This window comes from Geotrypetes seraphini, chromosome 1 (genome assembly GCF_902459505.1).
Source record: "Geotrypetes seraphini chromosome 1, aGeoSer1.1, whole genome shotgun sequence".
Taxonomy (NCBI): Eukaryota; Metazoa; Chordata; class Amphibia; order Gymnophiona; family Dermophiidae; genus Geotrypetes; species Geotrypetes seraphini.
The window spans coordinates 98,189,173-98,206,976 of NC_047084.1; the positions used below are offsets into that span (position 1 = coordinate 98,189,173).

Consider the following 17,804-nt stretch of genomic DNA (forward strand, 5'->3'; position numbering starts at 1 on the left):
GTAGAACGGGTAAAAGTGGATCGATTTTCCACTCCGTCAAAAATGACAAAGACTAGGGGACACTTGATGAAGTTACAGGGAAATACTTTTAAAACTAATAGGAGGAAATATGTTTTCACTCAGAGAATAGTTAAGCTCTGGAACGCATTGCCAGAGGTTGTGGTAAAAGCGAATAGCGTAGCTGGTTTTAAGAAAGGTTTGGACAAATTCCTGGAGGAAAAGTCCATAGTCTGTTGTTGAGACAGACATGGGGGAAGCAACTGCTTGCCCTGAATCAGTAGCATGGAATACTGCCACTCCTTGGGTTTTGGCCAGGTAATACCATCCCGAATAATCTTCAAAACTTCATACATCCTACACCAGATTTTGTACAGAAACTCAGCGGCTCCCCTCATCCAACTATTCGCTACTGCTTGGTCGACATCAAGAAGAATCCTTAACAGAATTCAACTAAACTTGCCATCCACAAAATACCTCCACTACAAATGAATTTTCCACTCTATTATCTGGGTGTAAAAACCTGGAATGGCCTCCCAGAAGCAATCAGGAAAGAGGCAAATTATACCGCGTTCAGGAAAAACCTGAAGACTCACCCCTTTGACAACTGTTTCAGCGTCTGTATATTATCCCTCCTCCTAGGCACCTCCCTTCCCTCTTCTTTTCCCTCTTCCTCTTTGATCTGTCGCCTTGAGCTTGTATAGGTTTGTGCGACTCACAAATGGAAGATTAGATTACATTGGCCACCGTGAGAATGGGCTACTGGGCTAGATGGACCACTGGCCTGACCCAGTAAGGCTATTCTTATGTTCTTGTGTATACAATATTAACAGTACACTTTTTAATTAAAAATCACACTTAAATATCTTATTTTCTCCATTTGAAACTCTACATGTATCCCACACCCTTTGTATTCTTTACTTTAAAACAGTGGTTCTTAACCTGGGTTCGACTGAACCCCAGGGGTTCGGTGAGTCAGTCTTGCGGGTTCGGCGGAGGTCAAAACACACCTCCGACTCATATAGCGCTTCGATCACGTTCAATCATATATCAGTTATTCAGTGATTTTGATCAAGACTGATCGTGTACTCGGTTTCTCGATCTATCAATCTGTAACTAACGCCTTATATACATCAATCAATTCCTGATCAAAATTTGTGATTTAACTGATAGATGATTGAACGTGACCGAAGCGCTTATGATTCGTGATGATACGCCCCGCTTGTCCATAATTGGCTGCAGGTGATCACGCAACATCGCTTGGCCTATCTGTCTGCAGGGGATTTGATGCGCACAGTAGTCGAATTGTAACTGTCGTGTGATACCTATCTTAATATTTTAATCCCTTACTATGTCGAGCAAAATACGAAAGTGGTCGGACGAATATGTACAATATGGATTCACATGTATAACGGAACGTGATGGGAGTCAGCGTCCTAATTGCATGATTTGCAATGCCAAGTTGAGTAATTCTAGTCTAGCTCCGGCAAAAGTAAGGGAATAAAGAAGGGTTCGGTGAACACGCATATGAAACTGGTGGGGTTCAGTACCTCCAACAAGGTTAAGAACCACTGCTTTAAAAGAACACAAAAGAAACTATGTATCAATTATACATTTTTTAAAGCTGATCCCTTTGCAATTTCCTCTGGCTCTAAAGAACAGCCTTGCTCACAATAGTGCTAGAATTACCTCACATAAATAGGATATAATCTAAGTCATGCGGTGTACAATATCATCTTTGACATCACAGCCATTACCAGGCACTTAAGAGAAACATAGATGAGATGAGGTATTGGTGATTATCTTGCTAGCAGTGCTGTTCTCAGGGGAGCAGAAGATGCAGACTAGTTAGTTTCAAAAATGACAACTTGGAAGGAAGCTTTTAAAAAATGAGTACTGTGTTAACCCACTCCAAAAAAAAGATATGTTAAAAGAAAATCAATACACTGGCGGAACTGAATCTTTACTGTGCTACATTTTGTGATACCAAAGAACCAGGTGCAGCTCATGTAAAGTTACCACAGATAGGAACAAGGGTGAACTTCATATTTCAATTCAAAGAGAACCATTTAGATGCATCTAAGGAAATACTTTTTTACAGAAAGGGTGGTAGATGCATGGAACGGTCTCCCAGAAGAGGTGGTGGAGACAGAGGCTGTGTTTGAATTCAAAAGGGCTTGGATAGGCACGCGGGATCTCTCGGAGACAGAGATAATAGTTACTGCGGATGGGCCATTTGGCCTTTATCTGCCATCATGTTTCTAAATTGACAAGCTCAAAATCTGAGGAGATTTTAACTACACCCACCAATAGATCGTTCTATAAAGGGAGACCAGAATGAGGTGCAGCTTGTTCCTCTATTCCAGGGGTGTCAAAGTCCCTCCTCGAGGGCCGGAATCCAGTCGGGTTTTCTGGATTTCCCCAATGACTATGCATTGAAAGCAGTGCATGCAAATAGATCTCGTGCAGATTCATTGGGGAAATCCTGAAAACCCGACTGGATTCTGGCCCTCGAGGACCGACTTTGACACCTGTGCTCTATTCCCACCGCACTAGCTGTTTCAAAACCAGCTCTGCCACTGGCATCACAAAAGTTTAAGCGTGAGAGCAAGAAGTACTTAACTCTCGGGGTTCTCCCACAGTATCAGATGACAAAGAGAGAATGTTGAGAGCAAAGGAACAAGCTTCTGTTGCCGAGTGAAGGATTTAGAAGTGCTAGGCAAGTGAGCCAGGGGGCTGGAGGAATGGGTACGGGAAAAGAAGGTTGGGGGCTGCAGCAAGAGCTGGGAATAGAAGAGGGAACCAACACTGACAGATGCTGGGACAAGGGCGGGAATGGCATGGGAGTTGTGAGGAAGAGATTGGGGATTAGAAATGGGTCTGATCCTAAGGATGGGAGAAGGGGTTTGGACACTGATGCAGACAGATCCTGGACAATGGTATCGGAGAAGAGGACTGATGTTTATTTATCTGAAAAATCTGGTATACCACTATTCAAGATTCATCAAGGCGATAAATAATAAGAAATTACGGTAACTCAACAAAAAATATTTCATTAATAACAGCAATGTCAACAACCTAGAAACAAAAGGTAGGCATAAAGCAGAGAGGAAAGATTTAAATTCTTAGGTAACAAATTCTGAAAATGCCAAGTTGAAATACTTTAAACTTTGTCAATGAGGATTCAAAATGGAAATGGTAAAAGCAGGTTCCAAAGAGGAGGAGCCATGCTGATTCCCGGGAAGAAGCAAAAACCAATTTCCTCAGTGAAGGAACTGATTAGTACCTAAAGAATGAAGAGATGGTTGTGGTTGGTAAGGCATAAGAAACATGGTATGTGGGCTTGTGCCACTGGGGCTTGCGTGCATCTGAAAAGCTGAAAGTTATGCCATTGGTAGTTTCAGCAGGGCCTCCAAAGGCGGACAGGTTTCAGTGGAGATGTCAGACTAATGACGCACCACCCATCTGGGCAGCAGTAGATGTGCAGTGTTGGGGCAGAGAATCACGTTTGTTGCAACAAAATCAAATTTATACTGCACAGAAGGCCTGGTAATCTACTTCCGTATTCTGCCACAAATCATTGATGATGTTCTTCAAGTTGCTAAGACTTGAACACGAGTCAATGGCACCTAACATAATGTAGTGGAAAGTAATCAGGATTAAGAGAAAAGAAGTTTCTTTCTCTTGGAAGGAATCCCAGAATGGGAAAATTACTCCATAATCTGAAGCTTGTTCCTGTTTAATTAATTACTAGAGAAAATGACCTGCAGTTCATTTTGACTTCTAGTAATGGTTCTCAACTAATAGATTACCATTCAGTTTTCTTTAGAATATAATTATGGAACACATAGACAAACATGACTTAATAATAATAATAACTTTATTTTTCCATACCGCCAACTCCCCAAAAGTTCTAGGCGGTTCACAGAATAAGAGGACTGGACATTCCAGTGATGATGCAAAGCACAAAGAAAAGTAGTACAATATTTCAATAGTGAAAAATACAATAAGAAACTATAACATAGCCATCAATCAAGTAATGGGTCAATCAGCATTTATTCAGCCAAGGAAAGCCTTGCTTCGTCAATTTACATCATTACTTTGAAGGTGTGAATAAGCATGTGGATAAAGATGTGCTGGTTGAAGTTATGTATTGAGATTTTTGGAAAACTTTTTAACAAAGTTCCTCATGAGAGACTCCTGAGAAAATTAGAGAGTCATGGGATAGGAGGCAATGTTCTGTTGTGAATTAGGAATTAGATACTGGACAGAAAACAGAGGGTAGGGTTAAATGGCTGTTTTTCTCAATGGAGGAGGATGAATAGTAGACCTGTGTTATTTAACGTATTTATAAATGATCTGAAAATTGGAATGACAAGTGAGGTGATTAACCCCCACTTTTACAAAACCACATAAGAGGTTTTTAGCATCAGCTGGTGCGCTGAATGCTCTGCGCTGTTCCAACGTTCATAGAAACTTTATGACCGTCGAAGCAGTGAAGAGTATTCAGCGCACTGGCTGGTGTTAAAAACCTCATGCGCAGTTTTGTAAAAGGGGAGTATACATTTGCAGATGACACTAAACTAATAAAAATTGTTAAAACAGATAGAATTTTGAAAAATTGAAGAAAGACATTAGGAAACTGGAAAACTGGGCATCCAAATGGAAAATGAAATGTAATGTGGACAAAGTTTCAAGTTTATTAAAATTTTGATATAAACGCAATATCAAATATTTTCAATGCGTATTCCTACTTCACAGTTAGTAGATGGTAGGATCCATCTTAAGATTCAGCACCCACGAAAAGGATCTAGGTGTCATTGTAGACAATACGTTGAAACCTTCTGCCTGGTGCGCTGTGGCGGCAGCCAAAAAAGCAAACAGGATGCTAGGAAATATTAAGAAAGGGATGGTGAATAAGCGCAAGAATATTATGCCTCTGTATCGCTCCATCGTTCAACCTCACCTTGAGTGTTGTGTTCACTTCTGTTCGCCATATCTCAGAAAAAAATATAGTGAAATTAGTAAAGGTTCAAAGAAGAACAGCCAAAATTATAAAGGGGATGGAACACCTCATTTTTGAGGAAGGGCTGGCAGGGGTGTCCAACCTTTTGGCTTCCCTGGGCCGCAATGGCCGAAAAAAAATGTTTCTGGGGCCACACAAACGCGCAAATGCTGCAGCAAGATAGAAGAGGGAGCCGGCAAGACTGTAAACACCCGGGGGCACCAGAGGAAAACACTGCATCACTCTCGACCGGGGCTGCACAAAATACTTAATGGGGCCGCAGGTTGGACACTCTTAGAAAGAGTTAGGGCTCTTCAGCTTGGAAAAGAAATGACTAAGGGAAGATATGACTGAGGTCTGCAAAATCATGAGTGGTATAGAACAAGTATGAGTGGATCAATTTTTTTACCCTTTCAAAAATTACAAAGACTAGGGGACACTCAATGAAGATATGTGGACCATATATACTTGAATATGAACAAAGATTTTGGGGCCAAAAAAAATGGAGGTTTCAATTTATATTTGAGTCTTCCTCCTGAATGCCATTGTGACCACCAGCACCATTATCCTTAAGCCTCCTTCCGAGTGCATTCTGGGATGCACTGGGAGTGGCCTAAGACTTCAATTGGTCAGATACCAAAAGCCTTTCCCACTGGAGGGGCCTTACGGATCTAGCCAATTGGAGTCTTAGACCACTCCCAGTGTATCCCAGAGTAGACACCAAGGAAGGAGTGGAAAACATGAAAAAAGTATCTGCAAAAGTTACAGGAATGGTCAAATATCTGGCAACTAAAATTCAATGCAAAGAAAAGCAGAGTAATGATTTGGGGATTAGAAATTAGAGGAGCTGTATGTGCTGGGAGGTGAAAGGCTGATATGTACAGATGGGGAGATGGACCTTGGGGCGGTAGTGTATGAAGTTCTAAAGGCAAAGAAACAGTGTGACAAGGTGGTGGCTGTTACCAGAAGTATGCTAGTTTGTATAGAGAGGCGTGTTCAGTAGAAGAAAGAAGGTGTTGATGTCCCTGTACAGGTCATTGGTCAGGCCCCACTTGGAGTATTCTGTTCAATTTGGAGACCACATCTGGTGAAGGACATAAGAAGACTTGAAGCGGTCCAGAGGAAGACAATGAAAATGGTAGGAGGTTTGTACCAAAAGACGTCTGAGGAGAGACTGGAAGCCCTGAATATGTATACCCTAGGAGATATGATCAAATACTTGGAAGGTATTAACGTAGAACAAAATCTTTTCCAGAGAAAGGAAAATGGTAAAACCAGAGGGCATGGTTTGAGGTTGAGGGGTGGTAGATTCAAGAGTAATGTTAGGAAATTCTTCTTTATGGAGAGGGTGGCTGATGCCTGGAATGCGCTCCAGAGGGATGGGGTGGAGAGAAAAACAGTGACAGAGTTCAAAAAAGCACGAGATGAACACAGAGAATCTCTAATCAGAAAACAATGGTATATATTGAAGAACTAAGGCCAGTACTGGGTAGACTTTCACGGTCTGTGTCCCATATATGGCCATTTAGATGAGGATGGGCTGGGGAGGGCTTTGACGGCTGGGATGGTTTAAATGGGCTGGAGTGAGTTTTGAAGGAGACTTTAATAGATGGAACCTAAGTACAGTACTGGTCAGAGTTCTGGGTTTCTAGCCCAGAAATATCTAGGAAAAAGGACAATTTAAATTAAATCAGTAATTTAAAGAGAGGGTATGGATGGGCAGACTGGATGGACCATTTGGGTCTTTATCTACTGTCATTTACTATGTTACTATAGATATCCAGGGAATGTGTTGTGTGTATAATCCATGAGCAGCTGGGAATGCGGAAGCTGTCTGCTAAGTGGGTGTCCAAATGTTTGAATGCTGACGAGAAGTGACATTGAGCGGACACTTCCAAGTTGATTTTGCAACATTTTCAGTGAGTTGGTACCAACTTTTTGGCACCACTATGATCCTGAGACAAAACAGCAGTTCATGCAATGGCGACACTCAGATTCTCCAAGGCCAAGGAAATACAAGAGCCAAAGTCAGCAGGAAAGGTCATGTCCATAGTTTTTTGGGATCAGGAAGGTGTTGTAATGACTATCTTCCAAGGGGCCAAACAGTTAATGCAGAATACTACTGTAACTTGCTGTGATAAAGAAGACATTGAAAGAAAAAAGGAGAGGGAAGCTGTGGAAAAGAGTTCTCTTTTTGTAAGACAATGCACCTGCTCAAGAGGTTGTCAAAATGATGGATGTTTCGACGCAGTTGGGGTTACAGTGCATAGTCTACTCACCAGACCGTGCTCTATTTTCTGTTTCCAAACCTTAAAAAGAGTTTGAAAGGGTGACAATTTTTGAGTGATTCGGAGGCCATTGCAGCAGCGAAGGAGTATTTCAGTGACCAGACATCAGAGTAATTTTTGGAAGGATTACAGAAACGATGTGCCAAGAGTGTTGAACTTAGGGGTGAATATGTGGAATAACTTGTAAGCTTCATGGCTCCACATCATTTCCTTCTTGGTTGGGCTGAGAACTTTTTAGCACCCTTTCATAAACTTAAGATTAATAATGCAGGAATTAAGAAAATCAACAAAAAATACTGTTTCATGTTTTACGTGATCTCACAGACATAGCCAAATTATCAGAGTGGAAAATGCAACTAGATGCCAACTCTTTAGCAACAAATTTCACAGAGAATGTTACATTTTAAGACCATTTCTAATTTACAAATCATATGTCTATCTATCACTTAATGATAAATGATACGGTTAACTCTGAGATCTATGTATGGGTCCTTGTTTACCCCTATTAGTCAGGAAGTTGTATTATCTATAATACATTTTCTAAATCCTCTTGTAAGCTCTACTGAGCAGGGTCTGTTTCGTGAATGTTTAACGTACAGCACTGCGTACATGTAATGTAATGTAATTTATTTCTTATATACCGCTACATCCGTTAGGTTCTAAGCGGTTTACAGAAAATATACATTAAGATTAGAAATAAGAAAGGTACTTGAAAAATTCCCTTACTGTCCCGAAGGCTCACAATCTAACTAAAGTACCTGGAGGGTAATAGAGAAGTGAAAAGTAGAGTTAGAGGAAAAATAAAAATAAAATAAACATTTTAACAAGACAGCAGTGCTGTAGAAATGTTATGTAGTAGTAGGCTGGGACATTGTGAATGATCTGTGAGTGGATCTGCACAAGGCATTAGTGCAAGCTACAGCCTGAATGTTGGAAGAGATGGTCTTGAAATCCACCAACAGTATCAAATCCTGGCTCATTCTGATGCATAGTTAGGTATATTCTGCCATCTCTGAGACTATTTAGATGCAGAAGTTTTTATTGGCATGATAATTTGAACATGTGTTGCTAAAATGCATAAGGGTGAATTTATTACAGGATACCCAGCTAGCCACAGTACATAAGTTCCTACTTATTTCTGTAATTGTTATGAAAAACTCTTCTTTATGTTGGCCAGCTTCCTACGGCCCTTTGGATCATCTGGTCTCCTCACAGGTAGACTATAATTCTAAATTTAATTTAATGTTTAATTTAAACTGTAGTGTAAGTTACTGCACTTCAGTGAATTGGTCTCACTGTGTCTGAAATGAAAAACTAAGCTTCCAGTTTTCAAAACAAAAGATCTTTCTGCTAACGAATGAAAGTGGATGAACAAAGCAAGTTATTTCTGTGTCTGTGGCCCAAATTGATCATCCACGGTGTGTGTCATGAAAAATAGTACCAGATGGCCCTATCTACAGCACATACCTCGACTATTTTGAAGATCCATCACTAAGGGGGCACAATGTGTGTTAAGGGAATTATTGCAATGCATGATGAATGCCAAGAAGCCCATTTTATACCTATGAGTTACGTTACAGTATACCTATGAGTGTGTGTTAAGGCAATATCTATAGGTACAATTCCACACACCTGGGGGACATTAAGGAAACTGTCTTTTTCCTTTACAGTTTCTTTTATGTGTTGTTTTCCGTTAGGAATAGCTAGTCTTGGTGGAAAGTGAAAATTGATGTCATATGATGCTGAGTTTAAATTTAAACCTCAGAAAACTCAGGTCTTCACAACTGAATCCACCCCAAACCACAGTTTAACTCACAAAAATAGAGGTTCAAGTTTCAAGTTTATTTAAAATTTGATTAAAAAAAGCTTATAAAAATTTTCTAAGAACTATACATAATAATAAAAATGGGGAGGGGGGGGGGTGTAATGAAACAATCAGAAATACAAACAAGACAATCTTTGGACAACAACCAACAGGAACAAAGGGGAAAGAGGGGACTGAAGAGGCCTGGTTTGGCGCACACGGCGCAGAAGCGTTAGCAGGGCATGACAGAGACCTTCCTAGTTCTGATCAGAGGGTCTTATATACAAGCAAACACATTTAAAACTTTGAAAAAGTCAGGATAATAAACAAAAGACCAGGAAACCGATATATAGCATAGGAAAAGGGGAATTCACTACTTATGTGAGGTGTTAGGTGGGGCAGAATCATAGAGGAAAGCAGGTAATGCGTAACATACTTCTAGACTGTAGGGGTCTCAAAGTCCCTCCTTGAGGGCCGCAATCCAGTCGGGTTTTTAGGATTTCCCCAATGAATATGCATTGAAAACAGTGCATGCACGTAGATCTCATGCATATTCATTGGGGAAATCCTGAAAAACTGACTGGATTGCGGCCCTCAAGGAGGGACTTTGAGACCCCTGTTCTAGAGGGATTAAGAACTCCATCTTGAGCTAGTAACTCCATTTTGTGCCAGTGACTTTCTGTCTGTCTCTGTTCAGTTTTCCCGCTTTGAGCCTCATGGTCTAATTGATAACAGATGTTTTTGAGCTGGTTAGGTGGAGCATATTAGCTTACATATTTCAAAATGAGGTATAACAGAGAAAGCTTTCTTGTATTAAATATGAATGCAATATGTGTGTTGGTATGTGTGTGTGGGATCCCACGAGTGATTATGTGTGCAATAAGTGGTATAAACGATATGTGAGAAAATGATTTGTAGTTAATTTCAAATGTTTTATATAAGATATAAGAAACTAAAAGGGAGCCTAAGAGGCAACATCTGGAAATAGTTAGAGACAGAAACACTGTACCAGTCTTTGAGAGACTCGGAGCAGGGGGGAATAGCCCCTCCTCCTCCGGGTGCTGACAGGGACATGATGATTTCTGAAACTTTTATTTCGATGTCAAAAAATAATTTCTTTGTTCAAACTTAAGGACAGCCTCTATTAGGTGATTGGCTGGCAAGTAATGATGTCAGACTGGACAGAAAATATATATTGGGGAACAACAAATTATTGTATTGGGATTCTTTGTCAGAAATGCCAGTGTTTGGCGCCTGTACAAGACTCCCACCGAAGACGCAATAATCTTTTGATAAATGTTATGGAAATAAATAAAAATAATACATTTTTTTAAATACACTTTGCGTCATGTGCCATCATTCATGTACACTTTACCCAGCCATGAGCAAACCTGGCTGCTCAGGACATGACTAGAAATATTTCTTATGAAACTAGAAGAAACTGAGGGACATAAGAATAACCTTACTGGGTCAGACCAATGGTCCATCAAGCCCAGTAGCCCATTCTCACAGTGGCCAATCCAGATCACTAGTACCTAGCCAAAACCCAAAGAGTAGCAATATTCCATGCTACCAATCCAGGGCAAGCCGTGGCTTCCCCGTGTCTTTCTCAATAACAGACTATGGACTTTTCCTCCAGGAACTTGTCCAAACCTTCTTAAAATCAGCTATGCTATCCGCTCTTACCATATCCTTTGGCAACACATTCCAGAGCTTAACTATTCTCTGAGTGAAAACAATGTCCTGCTATTGGTTTTAAAAGTATTTCCCTGCAATTTCATCGAGTGTCCCTTAGTCTTTGTAATTTTTGACAGAGTGAAAAATTGATCCACTTGTACCTGTTCTACTCCACTCAGGATTTTGTAGACTTCAATCATATCTCCCTCAGCCGTCTCTTTTCCAAGCTGATGAGCCCTGATCGGTTGATTAGACATGATAAGGCTAGTGGATTTAAGTTTCAAATGCATCCTTAAAGAGAAAATATTTCAAGGAACTCTTAAATCTTTCCAGTATGGATTCTTCTCTACGATAATTTGGGAGTGAGTTCCAATACCATTATTATATTTCAATTGCAAACCAATGCTGATAACTCACCAAACCTTATAGATTCAAAAACTAAAAACTACAACTATTCTTTCCCACCTTCATGAAAAACCACATATTAACCATACCATAATTTAAATTTAAAGTCATGTTGAGAGAAAAGAGCAATAATTCAATTGCAAGCAGAGAACTAGGCATTGACTAAAGGCAAGTATGAGATTGGAGAAAGCAGAAAGCCAAACTAGATCAGAGGCCAAAATCTAAAAAGGCTTGTTGAGGTTCTTGAAGATGACTTGAACGGCTGGGTTCTAGAGTCCCGGTAAAATGGATACTATGTTATAAGCACAGGAATTCGCTTACATGCCCTTCAAATGGCAAAACAGGACACATATAAAACTAAGGGAACAAATTTGTTCCGTTTGAAGGCTGATATAACCGCTTTATGAACAAGTATGGTTTTTGTTTATGACAGAACAAAGATTTCTCAGAAACTGCCACATGATATTGAAGAAAAAATATAATAATTTCATAAATTTATTATAAAAACAACAAAAAATATACAATTTTGAGCTTGGAGCTTCCCAACAGAACTGTGGCAAGTCTAGGAGATAAAACTCTATTATTATTTTTTTTTAGGAAAACTGGGAATGAAAAGAACTATTTTACTGTTGTTCTCTCTTGTTTGGAGAATAAAATAAGTTGAAGCTTGAGTACTGCATTTAGTTATGGTCACTGTATCTCATAAAAGATTTAGCAGAATTAGAAAAGGTTCAAAGAAGGGCCAAGATGATAATGGGGATGAAACTCCTCTCGTGTTAGGAAAGACTAAAGAAGTTAGGGCTCGTCAGATTGGAAAAGACACGGCTGAGAAGAGATATGATTGAAGTCTAGAAAATCCTGAGTGGTATAGAACAGGTACAAATTAATCAATTTTTTATTCCATCAAAAATTATAAAGACACTTGATGAAGATATAGAGAAATATTTTTAAAACCAATAGGAGGAAATATTTTTTCAATCAGAGAAGAGTAAAGCTCTGTAACACGTTGCCAGAGAATCTGGTAACAGCGGTTAATGTAGCTGGTTTAACAAAAATTGATTTGGCCAAGTTCTTGGATGAAAAGTCCATAGTCTGCTATTGAAGCAGACAAAGGAAGCCACTGCTTGCCCTGGGATCAGTAACATGGAATATTGTTACTATTTGGGTTTTTGCCAGGTATTTGTGGCCTGGATTGGCCACTGTGGAAAAAGGATACTGGGCAAAATGGGCCTTTGGTCTGACCCAATATGGCTCAACTTATGTACTACTACCAATCATTTCTATAATGCTACTAGATGTATGCAGCGCTGTATATACGAGCCCCCAAATTCTGTATATGGCACCTTAAGTTGTGTACACAAATCGGTGCATATAGTCAATTTGTGCACCCAGCTTAACTAATTGGTGCCAATAACTGGCAACGAACACCTCATAATTGATGCTAATTAGCACTAATCAAAAGTTGCATGCACAAGTTGGAAAGTATGATTTTCTATAAAAAGCATGTGCCAGTCGCAGTGTATGAATTTGGCTAGGGGTGGTTGTGGGCATTCCTAAAAGTTATGCACATTGATCCATGCACAACTTAGGCGCCAATATCTAGGCCTGACTTTAGCTGGCTTAAATGGTTGCACCTAAGGGTTATGTGACACAATGGCGCTTAACTCAATTCTATTACAGGTACACACTAGAGAATGACACGGGGAAAAAAATCTGTCCCCGTCCCCGGCCCACCATCCTCTGCACCGCCCCGTCACCGCCGTTCCCTTCACCGTCACCGCCATCCCTTTCACCGCCCCGTCACCGCCACTGCCATCCCATTCACCGCCCCGTCACCGTCCCCGCTGCATCCATATAAGCCTTAGTACTATAATATTTAGCTTATTCTTTCTTATAAATCAAAGTTCCTGCTGCTGAACTAGAGAAAGAGATGTTCAGCTGGCAGAGCTTTCTTTATAAATTTTTATCAACACAACTAATATACTACTTTATCCTAAAGCAAAAAATAAATAAATAAATACAATTTTTTTTCCTACCTTTGTTGTCTGGTTTCTGCTTTCCACATCTTCTCATTCAATTCCTTCCATCCACTGTGTGTCTTCTCTCTGCGTCTTCCATTTGCTGTTACTGTGCCTCTCCCTTCACCCCCCCAATTGGTCTAGCACCCATCTTCTTCCCTCCTCTCCCCCATAGTCTGGCATCTGTCTTCTCCCCACTCTGTCTTCCACATTTCCCTTGGGGGTCTGTTCCTCTCCACCCTCCTTCAATGTCTGTTCTATTCCTTTCCACCACCACCCTTCCCTCCCTCCTTTACCATCTGTTCCTTTCTACCACCCTTCAGCTCCTCTCGCGTGGCCTATCTACCTTCCTCCCTCTTATTTTCATGGCACATTACAATGTAATTTGTGCAAGCCACTGGGAGCCTGCGAGCTCGGTCCCTGTCCCATCCCCACAAACCATCTCGCTTCTGTGCTCCTATTTCTCCATTTCTAATATCTCCCCTATGTATCTGTCATTGCCCCTCCCCCCTGTGTCCATATACCATCCCCATGGCATGTCCCCTTTATGTCTCTGTCCCTATGCCCCATGCACATAATTTCCCCTCTTTCTGTTACCTTCCTGTGTCGATTTCCCCTATCTTCCTCTTCCATACCAGTGTGTCTCTTCTTTTCAACCCCATCTAGCTTTTTTCCCTCTTTCTTCCCCCCCCCCCTGCTTCTAGCATCTGGCTCACCTGCCTGTCCTTCCCTTTCTTTCCTGCTGTGGGTTTTTCTTTCCGTCTTCATCCCCTTGGCCCAGAATCCTTTTCCCTTTCACTCCCTCCTTCCAGTTTGAGCCGGGAACACGAGCGATCGCACGGTCCCCGCAGCCACCACCCGCCTGCCCAATCGATCCTAATGTTTAGCCAGCTCTCTCCCTTCTCCTCACCTTAGTTTGTAGGTTTTGTTTTTCGGCGACCTGCACGCTTTCCCAAAGAGTCGCACACGTGCGGCTGCTCAGTGTTCAATCTTCTGCTCTGCTGCAACTTCCTGTTTCCGGTTGCGTCAGAGCAGAAGATCGTAACTGAGCAGCAGAGGGTGCGCGGCTCTCCGATAGTGTGCGGGTCGCCGAAAAAGAAAACCTACAAACTAAGGTGAGGAGAAGGGAGAGAGCTGGCTAAACACTAGGATCGATTGGGCAGGCGGGTGTGGGCTGCGGGGACCGCGCGATCCTTCATGCCTCACTGTGGGGACAAGACCATTCACTGCCCCATGGGGCAGTGAATGGCCTTGTCCCCGTCGCCGCAGCGACTGCTAGTTTTCGTTCCCCGTTTCGGCGGGTCACCCGTGGCTAAACGCGGTGGCCGCGGGTAAACCGCCACCGTGTCATTCTCTAGTACACACACCTTATGGAATCGTGCTTCAAGTTTCAAGTTTTATTAGGATTTTATATACCGCCTATCAAGGTTATCTAAGCGATTTTTACAATCAGGTACTCAAGCATTTTCCCTAAGTGGCATCATACATAGAATCAGGCCCTAAATGCAACAGACGGTTACGTGACTTGACTAAGGTCAGAAGGAGCTGCAGTGAGACTTCAACTTAGTTGTCTAGGATCAAAGACCACTTCACTAACTATTAGGCTACTCCTCCACTGTTACAATGCTACAATACAATTGCTGAATCATGCTTTGCCACTTGGGAATACAGTGCTTTATATGATGCTTTACTCTATCACAAAAACCTTGTACTGGAATTTACCTTGAAAGTGAGATGAGTCATAAGTCTGCAACGATGAAACAATCTATTTAGTCTCAGTGATAGCCTTTATTCTCAGCGAACTCACTGAAAATAACAACTCTATTTAAAGAAAGACCAAGCAGTTTTTATGGAATGTTGGTGAAAACTTAAGTCTGCTTAATTTCTTTGCAATATACTGATACAGAGGGGGGGAGGGGGGAAGCTCCAGGTGACATTAATTCCAATCTGCTGTCATGAGAAAATATTTTCTCTCTTGCTTATTTTATATCTACAAAATATACTAACATATTAAATTCTGAGTATTATACACCTGAATCAACAGGGTATACAATACAACAGATTATTTAAAATTAATCTGTTCAGCTTAGTGAGTTGCATGGGAACAGGAACAATGGAAATCTCGCGGAACTCATGGGATCTCACGGCACCTCAAGGGGCTCAGACACCTTAGTGCAGCTCCTTTTCCTGCCCTCCATCTGCACTCGCCCCTCCACAAAGTAGTGAAAGGACTAAACCAGGAGCTGATTGTGGAAGCGACCACAAGTTTTTGACATGCAAGATCAAGGTAAAGCTTTGCAAGAAGATCATTAGAGACCTCCGAAAATATGACACTGAAAATATTCCATCAGACTACTAGATAAAACTAGACAACAGATTTGCCTTTCTTGATACAGGAAAGAGAGAGCCCAAAAGAGTTATGCAATGATATCAAAACCATAATTAGTGATGAAGATAAAAAAACAACAACAATAAACCTCCAGAAGAGAAAGAAAGCCAAGAAATCGCCTTGGATCTCACAAGAAACCAGAAAAGTATCAGAACAAAGACAACAAACAAAATTTTCCAGCGATAGAAAAAAAGGATCACAAATGAACTGAGTGTTTCAACATCAAGTTCAGCAAGACAAAGAACAATACCTCAAGGATATCTGTCAGAAAATTGAATAGGATGTAAATGGAAAAATCAGATTACCATATATACTCGAATATAAATCAAAATTTTTAGGCCAATAAAATGGCCCAAAAATGAGGATCTCTGTTTATATTTGAGCCACCACCCAACCACCAGTGGTGCTGTCCTCTCTTTAATCCCTGATGACCACCACCAGTGCTGTAGTTACACACCTACTCCCCCCACCAAAGAACACTAGTACCGTTATCTTACCACCCCCAAAATGATCTGTGCTGTTGCCCTCCTTGTGCATCCTCACCAGCGAAGTAGTTACATGCCTACCCCGCAGAAAAACACCAGTGCTGCAATCCTACCACCCCCAAAATGACCCATGCTGTTGCCCCCCATATGCACCCCCATATGCTGTAGTCACACGTCCTCATTCCCCGAAGAACACCGGTGCCACTATCTTCCTGCTCCTAAGATGACCCATGCTGTTGCCCCCCATATGCTGTAGTCACACGCCCTCATTCCCCGAAGAACACCGGTGCCACTATCTTCCTGCTCCTAAGATGACTCATGCCGTTGCCCTCCATGCGCACCCCTCCAGCTGACATCGCACTTACCCTTTTGTTGAAGCAAAAAGTTGTTGCCGCTGCCAATGCTAGGTATTGATCCAATGCAGGGCTTTGAACATCTGCGCATGCTTAAGGCCTGCCAGCTCCTGCCCCCTCTGAGAATCTCCCAGGGGTCAGGAACCAGAATTAACAGGTGCTAGAGTAGATATCTGTCTGTCTGGTTTTTTTTTCTTTGTCTCTCTCTCCTTGGACGCTGTCTGTCTGCCATTCTTTCTGTCTGTCTCTCTCTGGCCCCCGTCTGTCTTTCTTTCTGTCTGCTATTCTTTCTCTCTCTTTCTCCTTGGCTGCTGTTCGTCTGGTTTGTTTGTTTTCTCTCTCTCTCTCCTTGGACACTGTCTGTCTGTCTGTCTTTATGTGTCTCTCTCCCTGGCCCCCTGTCTTTCTTTCTGTATATCTCTCTGTCTCTCTCTCTCTGGCCCCCCTGCCTGCCTATATTTTTCTGTTGTGCCATCCCTGACTGTCTCTCCGTGGCCTCCTTCTGTCTCCCCCCACAGACCAAATCTGTCTGCCCCCCAGCACACCCCTCCCCCAAAGCAGCCCCCTTTCCCTCTCTCTCCATGGCCCCCTTCTGTCTTTCCCCCCAGAGCAAAGCTGTCTGCCCCCCAGCACACCCCTCCCCCTAAAGCAGCCCCATTTCCCTCTCCCTGACTGTCTCTCCGTGGCCCCCTTATGTCTTTCTCCCCCCACCAGAGCAAAGCTGTCTCCCTTCCAGCACACCCCTTCCCCCAAAGCAGCCCCCTTTCACCTGCAGTACCGGCACGACACCCTCCAGCCATTCCTAAACCACCACTGAAATTCCTCCACGCGCCGACAGCTGTCCAAGATGGTGCGTCAAGCCGCCACACGCTACCAGCCGTTGTAAGCCACCGCACGCCTCATCAAGCCGCCGAATACAGCCATAGAGGGACACAGCACGAATCAGGTAGCACAGCCTCCTAAGTGCGCATGTGCGCTTAGAGGATTATTATAGAGGATATACACTATACAGTGGTACCTTGGATTACGAGCATAATCCGTTCCAGGAGCATGCTCGTAATCCAAAATGCTCGTTTATCAAAGCGAGTTTCCCCATAGGAAATAATGGAAACTCCCTTTGATGCGTTCCCCCCCCCCCCCCGAGAACCGGCATTGCTCCCCTCGAAGGCCCCCCTGCGATCAGGCCCCCCCCCTGCGATCCGGCACCCCCCCTGCCTCGAACCGGAACCCTCCTGCCACGATCCGACCCCTCCCGACACGCTCAAGGCCTGCGAGTTCACGTTCAGAACGTGAACTCGCAGGCCTTGAGCATGCTCAGATGCTCAAGGCCCAGCAGACGAGTAGGCCGATCTTCAAGAGTGCCCAGATGAGGGTAAGAAGCGG

The 17,804-nt window shown here is 42.4% G+C and overlaps 1 protein-coding gene across 1 annotated transcript in view; it reads right to left on the reverse strand.

The window, feature by feature from the left end:
• Positions 1-17,804, reverse strand: part of PIK3C3 (phosphatidylinositol 3-kinase catalytic subunit type 3) — a 329,375-nt gene that overhangs the window by 87,770 nt on the left and 223,801 nt on the right. The window lies entirely within an intron of this gene.